General features: G+C 44.6%; 1 protein-coding gene across 2 annotated transcripts in view; it reads right to left on the reverse strand.

Annotated features, from left to right (window-relative positions):
- The window catches only part of ZNF280D (zinc finger protein 280D), a 140,368-nt gene that overhangs the window by 12,757 nt on the left and 108,330 nt on the right, over positions 1 to 19,281 (reverse strand). Inside the window, exon 22 of one of the 2 annotated variants that reach the window (XM_039490755.1) lies at positions 1,785 to 1,800. The exons of the other annotated variant lie outside the window; for it this stretch is intronic. The gene's annotated coding sequence lies outside the window, so the exon portion shown is untranslated. Of the gene's footprint in view, positions 1 to 1,784; positions 1,801 to 19,281 lie in introns of those variants that run through there. 2 annotated transcript variants of the gene reach the window in all.

Genomic DNA, 19,281 nt, shown 5'->3' on the forward strand with positions numbered 1-19,281 from the left:
CTGCCATTAAATCTATAGTTGATTGGTAAGTTGTCTAAGCCACTTCTCTTTTTCTCTTAGTTGTTTTATCAGTTTCACATCAACAAAAACAATGCTGGAGGCAAAGGGATCTGAGCAGCAGCATTGTGACATCAGAGGTAACTGACAGCAGTGGGTAAAGATCATTGTTAAAATATAGTTGGCAAAGCCTGCTCTGCCAAATTCAGGACACTCTGCTGTCCCTCATGTCAAATTTATTTTTTATTACTGCCACCCCCAGGTCTGGGAGGGTGAAATGTCTGAAGGGGGAGTGCACTATATGCCTCATCCATATTGTCCACTAGTACTCTGCCTTCCAACTGATTTGTGTGCACAAAGTGAGGATCTGCATCCTTCCCACAGAGTGTGCAGGCTCTTCAGGGCAGGAACTATGTCTTCTTTTGTTTGTACAGCACTTAGCGTGTTATAGGTGCTGTAATAGTGCGTGTCCTGTATTCTCTCCACCAGCCTAGCGAAAGGTGGTCTTGATTTCTTTCATCTTCTGCACAGAAGCTTTTACATTACTGGCATGCCCTCAGTTTGCCCATAGTAGGTTCTAATTTTGCATGGTAAAGTGAGTGAAGCTGGAAGAGAAAAGTCAGCAGGTTTAAGAAAATACTTCTATATTTTCTTAGGTGTAAGTGGTCAGAATAGAACTTGATGTAACTGGCTCAGCAAAATGAGGCCTAAAACTCAGCTCGACAGCATTTTTCTGTCTGCAAAAAAAGGCCTAGTCTTTGCCCCGAAAAGCCTACACCTGCTGTGGGAAGGATGCAAGTTCTTGCTACAGGCACACCCTCTGCTAACAGATTAAGGCGTACACTGTACTCCACACCCAGGCATTTCATCCTCCCTGGCCTGCGGGTGGCAGCCATCGCATGAGGGACTGCAGAGTCTCCTCAATCTAGGCAGAGTAGGCTTTGCAAACTAGATTTTAAGAGTGATCTTTTCCCGCTGCTATAGATTAGCTCTGAGCAGGTCTTGGCTAACCTCTATCAGGTTAAATATTACCTGCAGCTTCCACTCCTGAAAAGAGGTCAGGATGGGTAGATATTGTGCAGAACCTAATGCTTTTAGTAGGAGAGTTCCAGTACCAGACAGAAAAAATATACTAAAAAGCTGCAGTATTTTCAGTGTACTGGTTCTGTATTCCACTCACAGTAAAACCCCTGTTTGCTGTTGCTTGGTATTGATCTTTTATTGCAATGAGGCAGCTTGACAATCCAATGACACTTTTACAGTTTTCTTTGTCTCTCTGTACTTTCCCCTGAGGCAGAAGTCCTACCAACCCCAGCACCATCTTAGAGAAATAGTGTTGGATTGTTAATGTGTGTGATTAGAATGTATAGTGAATATGTGGTGTCTCTATTATTTTAGTAGTGATAAGCATGAGTTACAGTTTTTTTTAAAAGAGATTTTTCTTAGCTCTTCCTTTTTTAAAATTAATTTTTGGAGGGTCATCCAAACATACAAAAATAAAAAAATGAAAATAAATGTGTGATCAAGAAAATCTCAAAGGTGTGATTGGACTGAAAGCTCTTTTGAGCAGGTGTCATGCCTTTTATTTGTCCGTAAAGTGCAATGCATGTGTGTGATGCTGAATAAATAAAATTAAATATACAATTCTATTATGTTGGAAGACAATGTTTATATTTGGATTGAGCTACTATATCATTTTTAATACAAACAGCAATAAAGAGGCCATACCTTACTGAATACTTCTAGGGTAACATTACTGAATAGTGATTCTCTGCAGCTAAATAACTCATCAGCTTTGGTCACCTGCAGTCAGAAACAAGAGGAGACTCCCATTTTCATATAGTCCATTTTGTTTTCATTATACCAATGAATAACTTTTCCCATACAAGGAATTGTCTTTATATACCATATGGGATCAGCTGTACCATAAAAGCCCAGCTCATCATTGGGGGAACTGCACTGTCCCAACTGGAGTTTTGTGATGCATTGTGTCTCAGGCGGGTAAAGTGTCTTCCAGGGAGCAAAAAGAACAGGAGTACTTGTGGCACCTGGGAGACTAACAAATTTATTTGAGCATAAGCTTTCGTGGGCTACAGCCCCACTTCATTGGATGCATGTAGTGGAAAATACAGTAGGAAGATTATATATATATATATACACATATACATACACACACACACACACACAGAGAACATGAAACAATGGGTGTTACCATACACACTATAAGGAGAGTGATCAGTTAAGGTGAGCTATTATCAGCAGGAGAGAAAAAGAACTGTTTGTAGTGGTAATGAAAATGGCCCATTTCCAGCAATTGACAAGGGGATGTAAGGAACTGGTAGGGGATAAGCATGGGGAAATAGTTTTACTTTGTGTAATGGCCCATCCACTCCCAGTTTCTTTGCCACACATACAGGTTGGAGCACATGCTTTCTGAGCTTGCAGGCTATAGAGATGGAGCCCTGCCACCTCCTTGTTCCTCCCTACCCACTTTGGGGACAATAGTGCTGCTAGCCAGCAGTGGTCTTTGATTAGCGAAATGCTTCGATATCATGGTGATGGCTGGGCAACCTTATAAAAATCTAGGTATAAACCTCTGCTCTCAGGAGAGCACAAGGATTGCTGCTGAACCTTCCTCTTTTTCCACAGGAGCAAAAGTTTACTGACTCGGACAGACCTCAGCAAAACCAATATTCCCTTTGTTATTATCGCTTGCTGTGCGCGCCACAATCTCTGTGAGAGTAAGAGGGAGACATTTATGGCGGGGTGGGAGGTTGAGGCAAATCGCCTGGCCGCTGATTATGCAGCCACTTACCTGCAGATCGCCACGCTGTCTACCTGGCCAGTGCATCTGAGTTGAGAGCACTGTCCAGAGCGGTCACAATGGAGCACTCTGGGATAGCTCCCGGAGGCCAATACTGTCGAATTGTGTCCACACTACCCCAAATTCGACCTGGCAAAGTCGATTTCAGCGCTAATCAGCCCTTTAAGTCGAAAATAACAGCTTTGTTGTGTTGACGGGTGCAGGGCTAAATTGATCTAATGCAGCTAAATTCAACCTAAACTCATAGTGTAGACCAGGGCTTAGTATCTCTACAGCTTTGGAAGTGCTCATCTCAGCAGCAGTAGAAAGGATATAATAAAGCCCTGAAGCCTGAGTGGTATTATTAATACGCTCATGTTTATGGCATGCCTGAGTCTAAAAAGTGACCTGTGTACAATGTATCTACTTGTACACCCTTTATAATGCACGTTGATTCTTAAGCATGGTTCTATATTCTTCTATATTCTATATTCTTCTATATTCAAAGCTGACAGATTGGATCAAATTCATTCTTGGTTGAACTCCATTTCAAGTCAAAGGAGACATGCATTTGGTCCACTGTATTCAGCCCCCGAGAGGGGCTGTGAATCTGTGTCTTTATCTGTTTAAACTAGTATCACATTAAACATACTAATCCTGAGCAAGAAGGAAGGGACTGAGAGTAACAATTACTGAAGTTGCAAAGCTTTAATCATCTTTTTATTTTAGCTGAATTTATTTGTATTGGTAAATTGAGGCTGTGTGCTATTCTGGTCTTTTTTTAGTCTCAATGCAAGCCACAATAGTGGTGATATTTCAGGCTATTTTATTCGGTGTTGTTGTAGCTTTGTTGATCCCAGGATATTAGCAAGACAAGGGGGGTGAGACAATATTTCTTATTGGACCAACTTCTGTTGGTGAGAGCCACAAGCGTTTGAGAGCCCCAACTTGAAGAAGAGCTCTGTGTAAGCTTGAAAGCTTGTCTCTCTCACCAACGGAGGCTGGTCCAGTAAAAGATATTACCTCACCCACCTTGTCTCTCAGGCTATTTTATGACATTATGGAATTAAAGCACATTAGACAAATGCCATACAGTGTAGGTATTGCAGGTTGTACCAATATAAAGCATATAGAATTCCAAATCCTATTTTATAATATCTGGGTACATACACAAGAGTTGAAAACATGGTGAAAGAGAAAAACTTAAGGCCAAAGGGATTGTTTTTTTTTTTCTCTCTTCACAACAGTAAAAATCAGCACGAAGGTTACTACATATGTGGGTGTTGTTTGTGATTAAGTATATGCTAGCTAGCACCAACTGATCTTGCACCTGTTCTTGGGTGTTTGCTTTTTGTTGTTGTTTTTTTACAACAGTGCAGAAGAATAAAAACAAGTCTGCCAGTCCTTCAGAAGTCAGCTGCAAGGCTAGAATTTTGCTGCTCTGCACTATGGGATTCCTTGAAGGTTTCTCTTAACATAACCTATGAGATTCACTGCTGCCTTTACAAATGTTACCCCCCGTCACAGTCAATGAGGTGCAATTGAAGTGGGTTGGTAAGTGGTTCCCCAGACAACTGTTTAGAGGAGTCAAATGAATAAGGCCTTGTCTACACAAAGACATTGTATCAGTATCACTATGTCAGCCAGAGGTGTGATTTTTTACCAAAATAGTTACACACATATAACCCCTAGCATGAGTATAGTTAGACCCGTATACCTTATACCCATATAGGAATGGCAATAGACTATGCCAGTGTGAACACTTTTATACCCTTGTAACTGCAGCCGCTAGGATTGTACACATAAGACAAGGGCTTAGTATCAGGATTCAATCATACGATTGTTGATCTTGATAGCTGGCTTACCCTGCTGTATCACTGGACAAGCTAGCTTTTGCTGTACAAACCACCCTTGAATAGTTTTCTGTAATATCAAAGGGAGAACCCATGCTGTATACATAGACTGCAAATGAGAGAGAAACTCCAAACAGATTCTTGATTATATCAATATCCAAGCACATTCAATTTTCTGATGGGCTAGTGAAAAGCAGATTTTAAATGTTACTATATTGAGTGCTTTTCTCAGCTTTACACTGTATGACTATCCCCCTAAATCTGGATTTAGGGTGTGACAGACTTACTCCTCCACTTGTGCATTGGTCTCAGCATAATAGTACATCAGAAACTTTCCTACAGCTTTGGCAGCATACCAGATGTACCATAACCTCAGGGGCAACTGATGTGCACATTTCAAACGCTATGCTGTCTAGTATCAGGACTGAGCACCTTCAGCAGAGCCTGAGGACTAGCCAGGCCAGCCTCCAGGCTGATTAATAAACACAGATGGGTTGCGCCGATAGGACTGCTTGATTACCTGACCTGCCTGATTGGCTGAAGGGAGCCAGTAGGCCCGCTTTTGAGCTCAGCAGCACCAGCCAGATGCCGGCTACTCAAAAACTCTGCCTGCAGTTGTGATTGCTCTTGCTCCTGCCTTGTGCCTGTCCTGCTCCAGCCCCATGTTTCCTTCCTTATTCCTGGCTCCTGATTTTGACCCGTCTCCAGCTCCTGGCATCGAAACTTGGCTCTGGTTCCTGGTTCCTGACTTTGACTCTGACCTTTGGCCCCTGTTTCTGGAAGGCCCCGTCAGACCAATTCTAACCACTGAGCTGGACTGCAGATGCCCACCCCTGACATCAAGGCCCCGGGGAAAGGAAGTACTAACAAGTACATCAAATAGGCAAGATCGTCTTACATTTGAGAGAATGAGAAATTTCTGACCTGATAATTTTCTATCATCACTAATGGGTTATGCCCTCCTACCTGTGGACTTCAGAGGCAGTCCAAGATTGTTGCTGGAGGCTCCAGGACTAAGTCCAGCTTTTCTGCTAAGGGTGCTAGAAGAGTTCTTCCAAAAAATTCTAAAAAATACTCCAGCAACCTATTATAGCATTAAGACAACAACTTGATAGAATATACAAGTACCCTTTAAGCAATTTTGTGTCCAAGTTTTCCCTCAGAGAAACATTTTAATATGTTACAAGTTGCATCCCAGTCATTTACCAGGCTACCAGGGTAGGTTAAATGATGAAAGAACCTGCTAACAGAAAGAAAATGATCTGGTAAGAGATTTCTTATTCTGCTGCACAGCTTCTTTCCTCATTCATCACTAATGGGAAGCAGCCAGCAGGGAATCATAGAGGTAGAGAGGGAAAGCATAAGCAGAGTTTGATTATTAAAGCAGAATGATAGGCAAAATAGAAGTTCCCAATATAGCACAAGAGCTTTGTAATTTAAGGAATTATTTGGGAACCAACCCAGCAGCACCATCCTACTAATAGCTGCCTCTCCACAGGAATGGAAACTTCCTTTGCAAATCTTCCTCAGATGAGTCTCATACACTTTCCCCCACAATGCAACTAGGAAGACTGCAGAGGGACCTTTGACTCCTTCTTCATAAATAGTTTTCCAGATGCCTACCGTGCCAATTAGTGCAGGATTTTGAAATCTTGCCTGCAGCAACTTTGAGGCCCTTAAGTCCCTGGCCTTTTAAATGGATTGAGAGGAATGGGGTACAGTTGGTGTTTGTACTTCATATGCTTGAGACATATCTTTAGAACTCTAAGAATGGCCATTTATGCTGCAACCTTCCAACGGGTTGCTAAAGTGTAGTACAAAACGATGAGAGAACCATTTCCCAGAAATTGTGGAAAGAAGAACTTATCCTGAACAGAAAGGTTTCTGGAGCTATAAGAATAGCCTTTTCCTCTCTACCTCTATGATTCCCTGCTTGCTGCTTCCCATTTCTCTCTTTACAACATTTCAAACATTAATTTTTTTCTTCTCTATCCTTACTTCCAACATATTAGTCCATTCACATCTTTTCCCCATCTCAACTTCTGCAAACTCAACCTGCAACTTCAATAGCTTTCTCCATCGTTCCCCTCTTCAGTCCATCCAGAAATGTGGCTACCACGCTCATCTTCCTTCCCTGCTGCTCTGACGACATCTCCCTTATTTGGTCTCCATACTGGCATCCCCTCTTTTTTTCACACACTAAATGCAAGCACTTCTTCCTCACCTTCTTGTCCTTGCCTATAATACAGCTGTGTATCGAATCAATGGCAATGCCAAGTCTCCTACCTGTACTGCATCACTGGCAGATTTGGAAGTAGAGCAATCAATGTGCACATTAAGAAGTCTACAACCTCATGTCATATGACATTTCCAAGTTGCTCAGAAAATTAAAATTTTTCCTTAACATGGAAGATATTAGGAAAAGTTATTGTTTTCTCAGTTGTTCTTTCCATTAACTGGCCAGATGCTGCTGCCATTCTTGTGCAGCCCAAAGAGAAGGCAAAAGATGCAGAATCTTTCTTTTGTATACTTCATCCCCATACAGGGAACACTGTTACCCAGGCTTTTCAGAACCCAACACAGTGGTAACTTAGCTGTTTCACTCCAGGCGGTTATAGGAATAAATCAGTGGAAACACAGCACTTCAATCTATAAATGATAGCTACAACCAAGTGTCCTCTTAACTAAAACTACTATTTATTAGATATTAAACACACACAATAGGTTTAGGACATCTCAGATATAGTTACCCGCAGTCTGAGATGGTTTAGATGATCACCAGCCAGGCTTCCAAGGGCCCTCTTTCCCATCCAGCTTACACCGAGTCTAGATGTCAGCTCCTTGCCTGAAAAAAAGCTCCCTCAGACTGCTCAGAGGTATTTACTTTGACCTAATTTTTTATAGCTAACTCTAACAAAGCACATAACCTATAACCACTCCTAGTGGGTCAGCATAATAACCTCTACTGAATCACCAATTTTTCTAATTTCAGCAAACTATTCATTATTTTAAAACACTTCTAGTATTTCTAGCCATAACAACAGTATGTCAGGGGCACCTAAAACTAAGGTCACTATTCACTCACTTTTTTCCATAGCTTTCTGTTCCCATCCTCCCATTCTGATTAACAAACTGCAAGTAATGCAGTTGTCTGACCTTGTCTCACAAAGGCCTAAGATTATTCCTAGCTATGTGATGTTTGGTTTTCAGCTGGCAGTGGCCGAACATACAAAATAGCTGACTGCAGTACTGCCAAGTCTGGGGTACACGCAGGAATGTCAAATTCCTGGGTAACAATCCCCTCCTTGTAGATTGTCCCTACCCAGCTAGGTAAATACTCATTGCAAAGCATTTGGGTGCACCTGAACTTTAAGTTACTTGCAATCAATGTTCCCTCTAATTTTTTTCATCCATGTGCGGAATTAATTTTATTATGTGCATCAATATTGAGGTAATAGGTGAATGTGCACCACCTGTAGAAACAAAAAACCTAGATACAATATATATTTTTAAAAAGATACCATAGGAATAATTAATTACTCCAGACAGGGCAGGTTAGGCATTTCAGAACTCACTACTCAAAGAATTAAATTTAAGCATAAGAGAGAAATAAAAATTATGAAATGCATAGATAACACACACACACAAAAAGACAGACAGTCTCCTTTTCCGTAACTGGTGATCTTTGAGATGTGTTGCTCATGTCTAGTCCACAATAAGTGTGCGTGCTCGCCATATGCACCAGTGTTGGAAGTTTTTCCCTTAGCAGTACCCATAGGGGAATGCCCCTAGCAACCTCCATGGCGCGGTATAAGGGGCGCTGCACGCTCCCCCCACCCTCAGTTCCTTCTTGCCAGACAACTCTGACAGAGGGGAAGGAGGGTGGGATGTGGAATAGACATGAGCAACACATCTTGAAGAACACCAGTTATGGAAAAGGTAACTGTCTTTTCTTCTTTGCGTGATTGTGCATGTGTATTCCACAATAGGTGAATCCAAGCTATATCCGTTGGAGGTGGGTAGGAGTTCACAAATTCTCAGGACAGAGCACAGCCCTGCCGAACCCAGCGTCCTCCCTGGTTTGGGAGAGGCATAATGTGAGGTGTAAGTGTGAACTGAAGACCACGTAGCAGCCCTACAAATGTCCTGGATGGGGACATGGGCCAAAAATGTGGCCGATGACGCCTGTGCCCTAGTCGACTTTGTCCAAACAACTGACGGTGGGGGGACTCCCGCCAGGTCATAACAGGTACGGATAGACGATGTGATCCAGTTGAAGAGCCACTGAGTAGAGATCGGCCGACCCTTCATGCGTTCGGCTGAGGCGATGAACAGCTGCGAGGACTTTCTGAATGGTTTTGTCTGCTCCAGGTAGCTGAGAGCTTCAGTAAATCCGTAAACCTATCTTGGTCTTGGGCCATTCAGGGACAATAAGGATGACTTGAGCTCTGTCTTGACAGATTTTCTGTAGAACCTGTTATAAATGGAATGGGAGGGAAGGCATACCTCAGGTGATCCTTCCATGATAGCGGAAGGGCATCTCCCACTGAGCCCTTGCCTAGGGCTGCTCTGGAGCAGTATAGAAAAAGTTTCTTGTTCACCTGTGAGGCAAAAAGGACCAAGGATGGCATTCTCCATTGGCAAAGGCCTCACTGAGAACCAAATTGTGAATTTCCCGTTCATGGTTTGTGGGAAAATGTCTGCTGAGACTATCCACTAGGGAGTTCTGCACCCCTGCTAAGTAAGCTGCTGAAAAGATTATGTTATGGCTGATGCACCAATTCCAGAGGTTGACTGACTTTATACAAAGAGGACTGGATCTTGTTTCCCCCTGCTTGCTTACACAGAAGATACTGTCATATTGCTTGACATTATTTGGACAGGTCAGGATCGGATGAGTGGGAAGAAGGCACTGCAGCCTCGATGGACCGTCCTGAGTTCTAGTAAATTGATACAGATTCTGATCTTCCAAGGGGTCCAGATGTGTTGTGCTGTATTATTGCCCATATGAGCTCCACAATTTAAGAGAGAGGCATCGGTAATGATGGTTGTCTCAGGAGTCAGTGTGAGGAAAGGGATCCCCACCCAAACTTTTTCTGGCTTTGTCCACCAGCGGAGAGTCCAAAACTGTGCTCGCATAGAGTGAGGTGTAATATCCTCTAGAGAAGGGATTCTTGCTATTTTGTAGCACTCCAAGATGCATCCTCAAACCCACTTGGAAATCCTCTGGAAGGAAATGGCATGTCCTCACAATCTTTCTGCTACCCCAATAAAAAGTCTTGGAGGTTTTCTAATAAGTTTGGTTCTTTGCAGGTAGAATCCCAGGGTGCACCTGACATTGAGGGAATGAAGTCTCTTGTCTTCAGAAGAAATGTGGGGTTTTGGGAAAAATACAGGTAAGCGTATTGCTTGATTGATGTGGAACTCAGAAACAATCTTGGGGAGAAATTTGGGATGTAACTGATGGGAAACCTTCTCTGGGCCCAGATTGGGGAGCTTGATTTTCCCTTAGTCCTGGGTTAGGAGAGCCAGAAATGGCAGGATCCTGATAAGTGGACAGACAGACATTGTTAGAAGTTCTATGAATCAGAATTGTCTGGGCCAGTAGGGTGCTAAGAGAATGATGCTGGTTCAGTTGCAATGTATCTTCCCTATCACTTGCGAGAATAGGGGGATGAGAGGAAAGACATTTCTGAGGCCGTCTGTCCAGGAAAGCAGGAGAGCATCACCTTTGGAGTCATGACCCCTGGCTCCCCTGGAACAATACAGGGCATGCTTCCTGTTTGTCTGGGATGCAAAGAGGTCCTGTAGTGGAGTACTCTATTGCATAAATATCTTGGTTAGGACTGTGTTGTGAATCTCCCATTTATGATCTGCAGAGAAACTTCTGGTTAGTTTGTCTGCCAGAGAGTTGTGTAAACCCAGGAGGTACACGGACTGTATTGTGATGTGGTTCCTGGTACACCAATTCCCAAGTATGACAGCTTCCAGGCAGAAGGAATGAGATGTCACTCCTCCTTGTTTGTTTATATACATCACTGTGGTGATATGGTCTGAAATTGTCTGTACACAGAGCAAGAGTATGAAAGGAAGGAAAGCCTTGCACAGTTCCAGTAAGTGTATGTGGAGCCTGGCCTCTCCCAGGGTCCGCGTACCCTAAGTATTGTGGTAGTCCAGGTGATCTCCCCACCCCATGAGATAGGCAGCTGTCACAATGATGGTTCTGCATGTGGAAGGGCTGTAAGAAATCCCCACCATGACTTTGTTTGGGTTTGAACACCAAGCAAGGGAGGTGAGAGCTCTGATGGGAAGAGTCACCTTGGAGTTGATACGGTCCCTGTTTGGTTGGTAAATGAAGTGCAGACCTTGCAGACACTGCAAATGAAGTTTGGCAAACGACATCATGTAGATGCATGCAGCAATCTGGCCTAACAGAGAGAGATACCTGTGCACCGTAGTTTGTAGTCTGCATGTGATATGGGAAATCAGGTTGCTCATTGAATAAAATCTGTCTATAGGGAAGAATGCTCTTGCAAAGACTGAGTTCAACTGGGCATCCTACAAAGTTTATTGTCCTTCTAGGTGATAAAACGGACCTTTCTTCATATATGAAAACACCAAAGGTAGCAAGAAGTTGCAAAAGAGATCCTGACAATATTGGCTTACCAAGAGCCAGTTGTCCAAGTACTCAAAGAAGCAATTGTTCTGGCATCTCATCTGGACTCCTATCACAGAGGAAACTTTCATGAATACCCTGAGTGCTGTAGCAAGCCCAAAGGGGAGGACCCAAACCTGGTAGTGTTTCTGGCCAACCATGAAATGCAGAGACTTCCTGTGTGATAGGTGAAAGTACACATGGAAATATGCATCCTTCATGCGAGGGCCAAGAACCATATCCCCCCTGCTGAAGGGAGGAGATTATAGATGTCAATGTAATCATCCTGAATTTCAGTTTTCAGATAAAGATAATGAGTTACTGAAGATCCAGGATGGGCCTCCATTCTCCGACTTTTTGAGGAATTAGGAAATACAGAGGGTAGAACCTATCCCTTGGTATTGAGGCAGGACATGCTCTCTTGCTCTTTGGTGTCAAAATGATTCTGCCTCCTGTTGAAGAATCAGTTGTGAGAATGGTCCCCGAAGGTGGTTTGTGAGGAGGGAAGGAGAGAAACTCTATGGAGTATCCCTGATGGATAATCTCCAGAACCCAAGTGTCCATGACAAAGCCCTGTCTAGGATGATTTAGTTGGGGATTGGTCCAGCTTTGAGCAGGGGGTTGGACCAGATGACCTCCTGAGGTCCCTTCCAACCCTGATATTCTATGATTCTATGATGATCTTGTTCCAGCTGTGGGCGTGCATGGAGATTGTGGCAGTAGAGAGAGATGAGAAATGGGACCTCTGAATCTTCTGGCATTTGTGCAGAGGCTCAGCTGGACTCTGGTAATAGGGAGCGAGCAGAGGTGGCAGCCTTAGTCTAAATGGCTGTCTCTGGTGTTTCCTCCTGAGAGCTGGAACGTAAATCTCCAGGGCCCACAGAGTAGATCTCAAGTCCTTTAGTGAATACAGGGACTCGTCTGTCTTCTAATTAAAAAGGTTGGATTCATCAAAGGGGAGGTCCTGGATGGTGTTTTGGACCTTTCTATGAAACCTTCATGACTGTAGCCACGAGTTCCTCTGCAGGACAAGTCCTGTGGCCATAGTTCTGGATGCTGTGTCTGCAGCATCTACCACAGTCTGGAGAGCCACCTTTGCCACTAACTTCCCTTCATATAAAAAGAGAGTGGAACTGGACTCTGGCTTCCATGGGAAACATTTCTTTAGAGTCCACAAGCCTGGAGCGGCTGTTAAAATCTTATTTCACTAACAAAGCTTGGTAGTTAGCTATTGAAAATTGCACACCCGCGGAGGAGACAACCTTCTTTCAGTTTCTTTAAGCTCTTATCTGCTGGGGTGGGTTACTGGTAGTGTGACCAAGCTCTTTCTATAGCCACCTGTACCATCACCAACTTGGGGCCAGGATGGCAAAACAAACAAACAAAAAAGCCAGTTCCTTTGGCTGGAATAAAATAACATCTCTCAGCCCTTTTAGGTGTAGAGAAACATGGTGCTGGTGTGCACCATACCGCTTTGACTGGCTCTAGTATAGCCTTGTTAATTGGAAGGACCATCTTACTCAGTTCCTGCAGTTGCAAGATGTCCCAGAGCTGTTGAAGGTCTTGAACCTCCTCTAGTGGGATCTGTAGATCGTTTGTGACCCTCTGTAACAGCTCCTGGCACTGATGGTGGTCATCCGGTGGCAAGGGCAATGAAGAAGCGACAGCATCATCTGGGGATGATGAAGAAGCGGAATGGGTTCTGGGTCTTTTTCTTCGTACACCAATAGAACTAACTGGTGAGAGGAAGAGGAGCGATAAAACTCCTGAGAAGGGCCTGACATAGGGATACCATGGACCCCAATAAGGTCAGAAAGAGGGATCCACCAGTTGCGGGGGACCCCAAAGGGAATTAGTACTAGCAGACCTGACGTGGGGGGAGGGCAGTCATACCTGGCGGGATGCACAGCCCTCTCAGTTGGAGCTCCTTTGCCTCCATGGAGATTCTGGTGCAGCTATCTCCTCTGATTCTTAGGACTTTCCCATCAGTAGGGGCAGTGCCATTGGTACCAGCATGCTCCTGCCTGTTGGCTGGAGATGGAACAGCACCTGGGCCATTGGAATAGATTCTTCCTCCAGGGTAAAGATATCCCTCCGGAAGGCTGGGCCAGAAAGGAGTGGAGACTGTGGATAGGAGAAAAATATATCCTCTGGTATTATGCAAGTTTCTGTATGGCCCTGGGTCTGGGAGTTCCAGCAAATATGCCTGAAGGACCCAGCTCATCTGGTGTAGCCGAACAGTTTTTAAATGAACAAGGGCTCCAATCTGGGGATCTTGGCAAATCAGATTCCATAGGTTCCATGCACAACATCTCACCCAACCTAGATCAGCTCAAAGACGGAAATAATTTTTTATGGACACTCCTCTGAGGGGATCTGTCCTTGCACCCATGAGAGTGCTCCGTACTCTCATGGGGAACCCTAGAGTCCTGGGCTTTGGAGTTAAAGGCTCTACTTCAAAGCATGTGCTTGGAGGGGCACTGCTGCTCGGCTGAGGCCGATGTATGGGGAGTCTCCTGGTCCTGGGTCCTAGCGGGACCTCCTCTATCAGGAACTCTGTCGAATTCTGGGTGTAAAGAACTGACAAATACTGCACTTTGCAGAGATATGTACCTCACCGACAGCACAGGCATTACTGATGCTCATCACTGATGGAGAAAGAGCGAGGGCAGGAGACACAATCCTTGAATCCCAGACCTCCGGGCATAGTCCTGGAACCAGGGAGGATTTCCCCTGCCCAGGAAGAGAATACTACTCTATACTAACTATAAACTATTGTAGTGAGGTGGCCTGGCTCCCAGCCGCCCCAGAGAGGGACAAGCCCTTACGGATGCCAAAGTGGCGGAGTCACTGGAGCCTGCACCCGCCCCTCAGAGGTCACGGCACAGGGCAGGAAGTATAAAAGCCCAGCCTCAGGGCTCAGAAGCTGCCTGGCCGCCGGAGAGGCCAGACGCTGATGCCCTAGCTCCCGCTGGGGAGACTCCTGCCGCCTGCGACCGACCTGAGGACTGGCCATACCTGTGGAGACTGGACGCTGACCAGACGCTGGAAGAGCCCCTAAGCCGACCGGTACAAAGGGACCCTGAGGAACTGCCCAGTTTACCCCTCGCTCAGTATCCCGAGGAGCCCATGGTGTGGGATGCTGTGGAAGACGCCGCTGAGACACAGGTACCGGTAGAGGGGGAGGTTGGAAGTAGCCCGGGGGCAGCCGACCCTAGTCTGGCTGCAGCACACCGAGAGCCAATGTCAGTGTGTTGCGGCCAGGATCCCCACTGACATAGCAGCAGGCTGCCTGCCGCTGTTAGGGCCCTGGGCTGCGACGCAGAGGAGTGGGCGGGCCTGCATCCCCCCTGCCACCCTACTCACGGGGGGGCAGTCTCCCACTCGCCCTGATGCTCAGGCCCAGGAGCCTGGGCTTCTTAACTTACTGAATTGTTTGCTCAGCCCCTGCCTGAGGGTCTGAGCCCTGAACTACTGTTTGCTGCCCCGCCCTGACCTAGGGCCTGGGCCTCCAAGATGAGACTATTGGCTCAGCCCCTGCCTGAGGGCCTGAGCTCCTGGCCGTTTCCTGACCACCAGGCTAATTCACCAGTGCACAAGACTCGTGTAGTGAGGTGGCCTGGCTCCCAGCCGCCCCAGAGAGGGGAGAACCCCAACAGCGGACGTTTACACAATATTAACTACAAACTACTTAAGCGAAGATATAAAACTATTTAATAAGGCTGTCGATTAATCGGTTAACTCACGCGATTAACTCAAAAAAATTAATTGCAATTAATTGCAGTTTTAATTGCACTGTTAAACAATAGACTACCAATTGAAATGTATTAAATATTTTGGATGTTTTTCTACATTTTCAAATATATTGATTTCAATTACAAAGTATACACTGCTCACTTTATATATTTTTTTAAATATTTGCACTGTAAAAATTATAAACAAAATAAATAGTATTTTTCTGTTCACCTCATACAACTATTGTAGTGCAATCTCTATCGTGAAAATGCAACTTACAAATGTGCATTTTTTGTTACATAACTGCACTCAAAAACAAACTATGCAAACCTTTAGAGCCTATAAGTCCACTTTACTTCTTGTTCAGCCAATCACTAAGACAAACAAGTTTGTTCACAGTTATGGGAGATACTGCTGACCGCTTCTTATTTACAATGTCACCAGAAACAGGCATTCGCATGAGACTTTTGTAGCCGGTACTGCAAGGTATTTACATGCCAGATATGCTAAACATTCGTATGCTCCTTCACGCTTCGGCCACCATTCCAGAGGACATGCTTCCATGCTGATGAAGCTCATTAAAAAAATGCATTAAAGTAAATTTGTGACTGAACTCTTTGGGGGAGAATTGTACGTCTCCGGCTCTGTTTTACCGGCATTCTGCCATATATTTCACGTTATAGTAGTCTCGGATGATGACTCAGCACCTGTTTTTCCTTTTAAGAACACTGTCGCTGCAGATCTGACAAAATGCAAAGAAGGTACCAATGTGAGATTTCTAAAGATAGCTACAGCACTCAATCCAAGGTTTAAGAATCTGAAGTGTCTTTCAAAATCTGAGAGGGATGAGATGTGGAGCATGCTTTCAGAAGTCTTAAAAGAGGAACACTCCGATGCAGAAACTACAGAATCTGAACCACCAAAAGAGAAAATCAACCTTCTGCTGGTGGCATCTTACTCAGATGATAAAAATGAACATGTGTCGCTCCGCACTGCTTTGGATTGTTATTGAGCAGAACCTGTCATCAGCATGGACACATGTCCTTTGGAATGGTGGTTGAAGCATGAAGGGACATAAGAATCTTTGGCGCATCTGGCATATAAATATCTTGTGACGCCGGCTGCAATAGTGCCATGCGAACAAGAAGCAAGCAGCATTATCTCCTGCAAATGTAAACAAACTTGTTTGTCTGAGCGATTGGTTGAACAAGAAATAAGATTGAATGCACTTGTAGACTCTAAAGTTTTACAGTTTTATTTCTGAATGCAGTTATTTTTTGTACATAATTCTACATTTATAAGTTCAACTTTCATGATAAAGAGATTGCATTACAGTACTTGTATTAGGTGAATTGAAAAATACTATTTATTTTGTTTTTTTACAGTGTAAATACTTGTAATAAAAAATAAATATAAAGTGAGCACTGTACTCTTTGTATTCTATGTTGTAACTGAAATCAATATATTTGAATATGTAGAAAACATCCAAAATATTTAAATAAATGGTATTCTATTATTGTTTAACAGTGCGATTAATCGCGATTCATTTTTTAAATAGTTTGACAGCCCTACTACTTACAAATATTTTTAACTCTACAGAGTGAAGGAGGATATGATTCTGACTCAGGCCATGTAGCGGTAAGAAGGCTCTGGAGAGGCATTGACCTCGTGCTCCTGACCAAGAATATAGGGAGAACTGCTGTGCGCATGCTGGTTAATGGACACTGCTTTGAAGAAATTCTGGACTTGGGCGTGTGGTGCGCATGCGTATCCATGTGTGGAATACACATGGGAACCATCACTCGAAGAAAACTATTTGTGACGAAGTGCCAAACTTTGATTTTTATACATTTAGCAAAGTAAAGTTTAAATTTTTCTTCCTAAGAAAAAAGCATCAATCAAATATTGCATTTTTCCATTTTCTGAAGTGCCCTTAGTCATATAACAAATTAACTCCCCAAGTCAGTATTTTTAAGTTACTGAAAACCAACACATGCTACTATTGCTGGAGAAAGTTAAACTCTATGTCACTCTTTTCTTCTGATAGAGGTACTATAGTACAGTACTTGCCTTTCACATGAAACTCTCAAGGTATCCCTCAGTTGCCCATTGACAAAAAGTGCTTTGATTGTTTTGCAAGGACATGCAAATTTCTCTCTCCTCCCTCCTACCCCTCTAGGTTACTGTTCCAACGTTAAATATTTGGTTTTCCTTAGATGAGTATTACCTTCTGTACACAAATGGATTCTCCACAGGGATGGAAATACTTTGTAAGCCATATATACAATATTTTCATGTTAATATCTTTGAGTACATATATATTTTCTCCAAATAACTCAAGTCTTTTCAATATGACAATTTTGTTTCCTCTTCTTCACATACAAGGCAGCTTTTGGATGTCAGACATTATTTTTCCAAATTCCTATAATTTAAATCAAACTTTTGTAGACAAATTTATCTTAAGTGCAATAATAAAAAACAAGCATGATAGCTAGCTAATTAAAGATAGTGGTATCACAATATCCCAACTAAATAAACTTTTCCAACAGCCATGTCTATCAGGGTTTCAACTTCAAGTCGTACTATTTGCATGAAGCAGACTGGGATATAAAGCTGATATAAATGACTGGATGTTCTTCCCCGTCCACCTCTTGGGAGAGGACAGCCCCGAGTCCTACCTCAGAGGCGTCTGTCTAGAGGATGAACGCCTGGTCAAAATCGGGGCTATATAGGACCAGTTCACAGCAGAGGCTTGCCTTGAGTGTCTGGAATGCGTTATCGCACTCTCGGGTCCAAACGACTTGCCACGGGCTGTCCTTGGTCAACAGTCCAGTCAAGGGGGCTGCAATCGCCGCAAATTGGGGGATGAACCGCTGATAATATCCAGCAAGTCCCAGGAACTGGCGTGCTTGGCGTTTTGTGGCCGGCGGTGGGCAGGTCGCAATGGCCTGAACCTTTCCCACGAGGGGTTTTACTTGTCCATTCCCTGTGGTATACCCCAGGTAGGTCGTTTCTTGCCAGCCAATGCAGCACTTCTTTGGGTTGGCGGTTTACCCGGCTGCCCGCAGGGACCTCAGGACTGCTGCTACCCGCTCTAAGTGTTTTCCCCTTTGGCGACTATAAATAACCACATCATCCAGGTAGGCAGCAGCATAGTTTCAATGGGGTTGGAGGAGGCGGTCCATCAGCTGCTGAAACATGGGCAGGGCCCCATGGAGGCCAAAGGGCATCCGAGTAAACTGATACAGACCCGTAGGGGTGGCAAAAGCGGTCTTCTCCCTGGAGGCCAGCTCGAGGGGGATCTGCCAATACCCCTTGCTCAGATCAAGGGTGGTGATGTAGCGGACCTCTCCTAACCGGCCAAGCAGCTCATCTACCCAGGGCATTGTATACGCATCGAACTTTGAGATGGCATTGACGCTTCTGAAATCGATGCAAAACCGTTGGGTGCCATCTGGCTTTGGTACCAGCACTACCGGGCTGCGCCATTCGCTTTGTGATGGTTCTGACTCCCAAGTCCAGCATGGCCTGTACTTCCTCTTCAACGACCTGTCGCATGTGATATGGCAAGGGCCTGGTCACGCCCCGGATCACCAACTCAGGCTCTGTCTGAATTGTATGATGGACAAGGGTGGTGTATCCTGGTTGGGTTGTGAAAGTGCAGGGGAACGCTTGTAGGAGACACTGGGTCTGTTTGAGTTGTTCCTCAGTCAGCGTCTCTCCAAGCTGGGGCCCTCCGGGGTCCTCCGAACGTGTTACCTGGAGACCCAGTTAGAGTTCCAGCGGGTATGGGTTAATTAAGAGTCCCTCTCGTTCCCGCCAGGGTTTGAGAAGGTTTACATGGTACCGTTGCATTTTCTTGCGCCGGTCGGGCTGGTTGATCTCATAGGTGACAGGCCCGACCTTTCGGACCACCTCATAAGGCCCTTGCCACTGGGTCAGAATCTTTGATTTGCTTGAGGGGAGGAGGAGTAAAACCCGATCTCCGGGTTGGAAGTCGCGAGTCTGTGCATCCCGGTTGTAGGTCTGGGCCTGAGCTTCTTGGGCGGCCTTCAAATTCTCTCGCGCCAGGGCCCCAGCCTGTGTAAGGTGCTCCTGGAGCTGGAGTACGTATTTTAAGAGGCCCTGGGCGGGTGACGGGGCTTGCTCCCATGTCTCCCTCATTAGGTCCAATAGGCCCCATGGGTGACGACCGTACAGTAATTCAAAAGGGGAAAATTTTGTAGATGACTGGGGAA

Source organism: Mauremys reevesii, linkage group 10 (assembly GCF_016161935.1).
Source record: "Mauremys reevesii isolate NIE-2019 linkage group 10, ASM1616193v1, whole genome shotgun sequence".
Classification (NCBI taxonomy): Eukaryota; Metazoa; Chordata; order Testudines; family Geoemydidae; genus Mauremys; species Mauremys reevesii.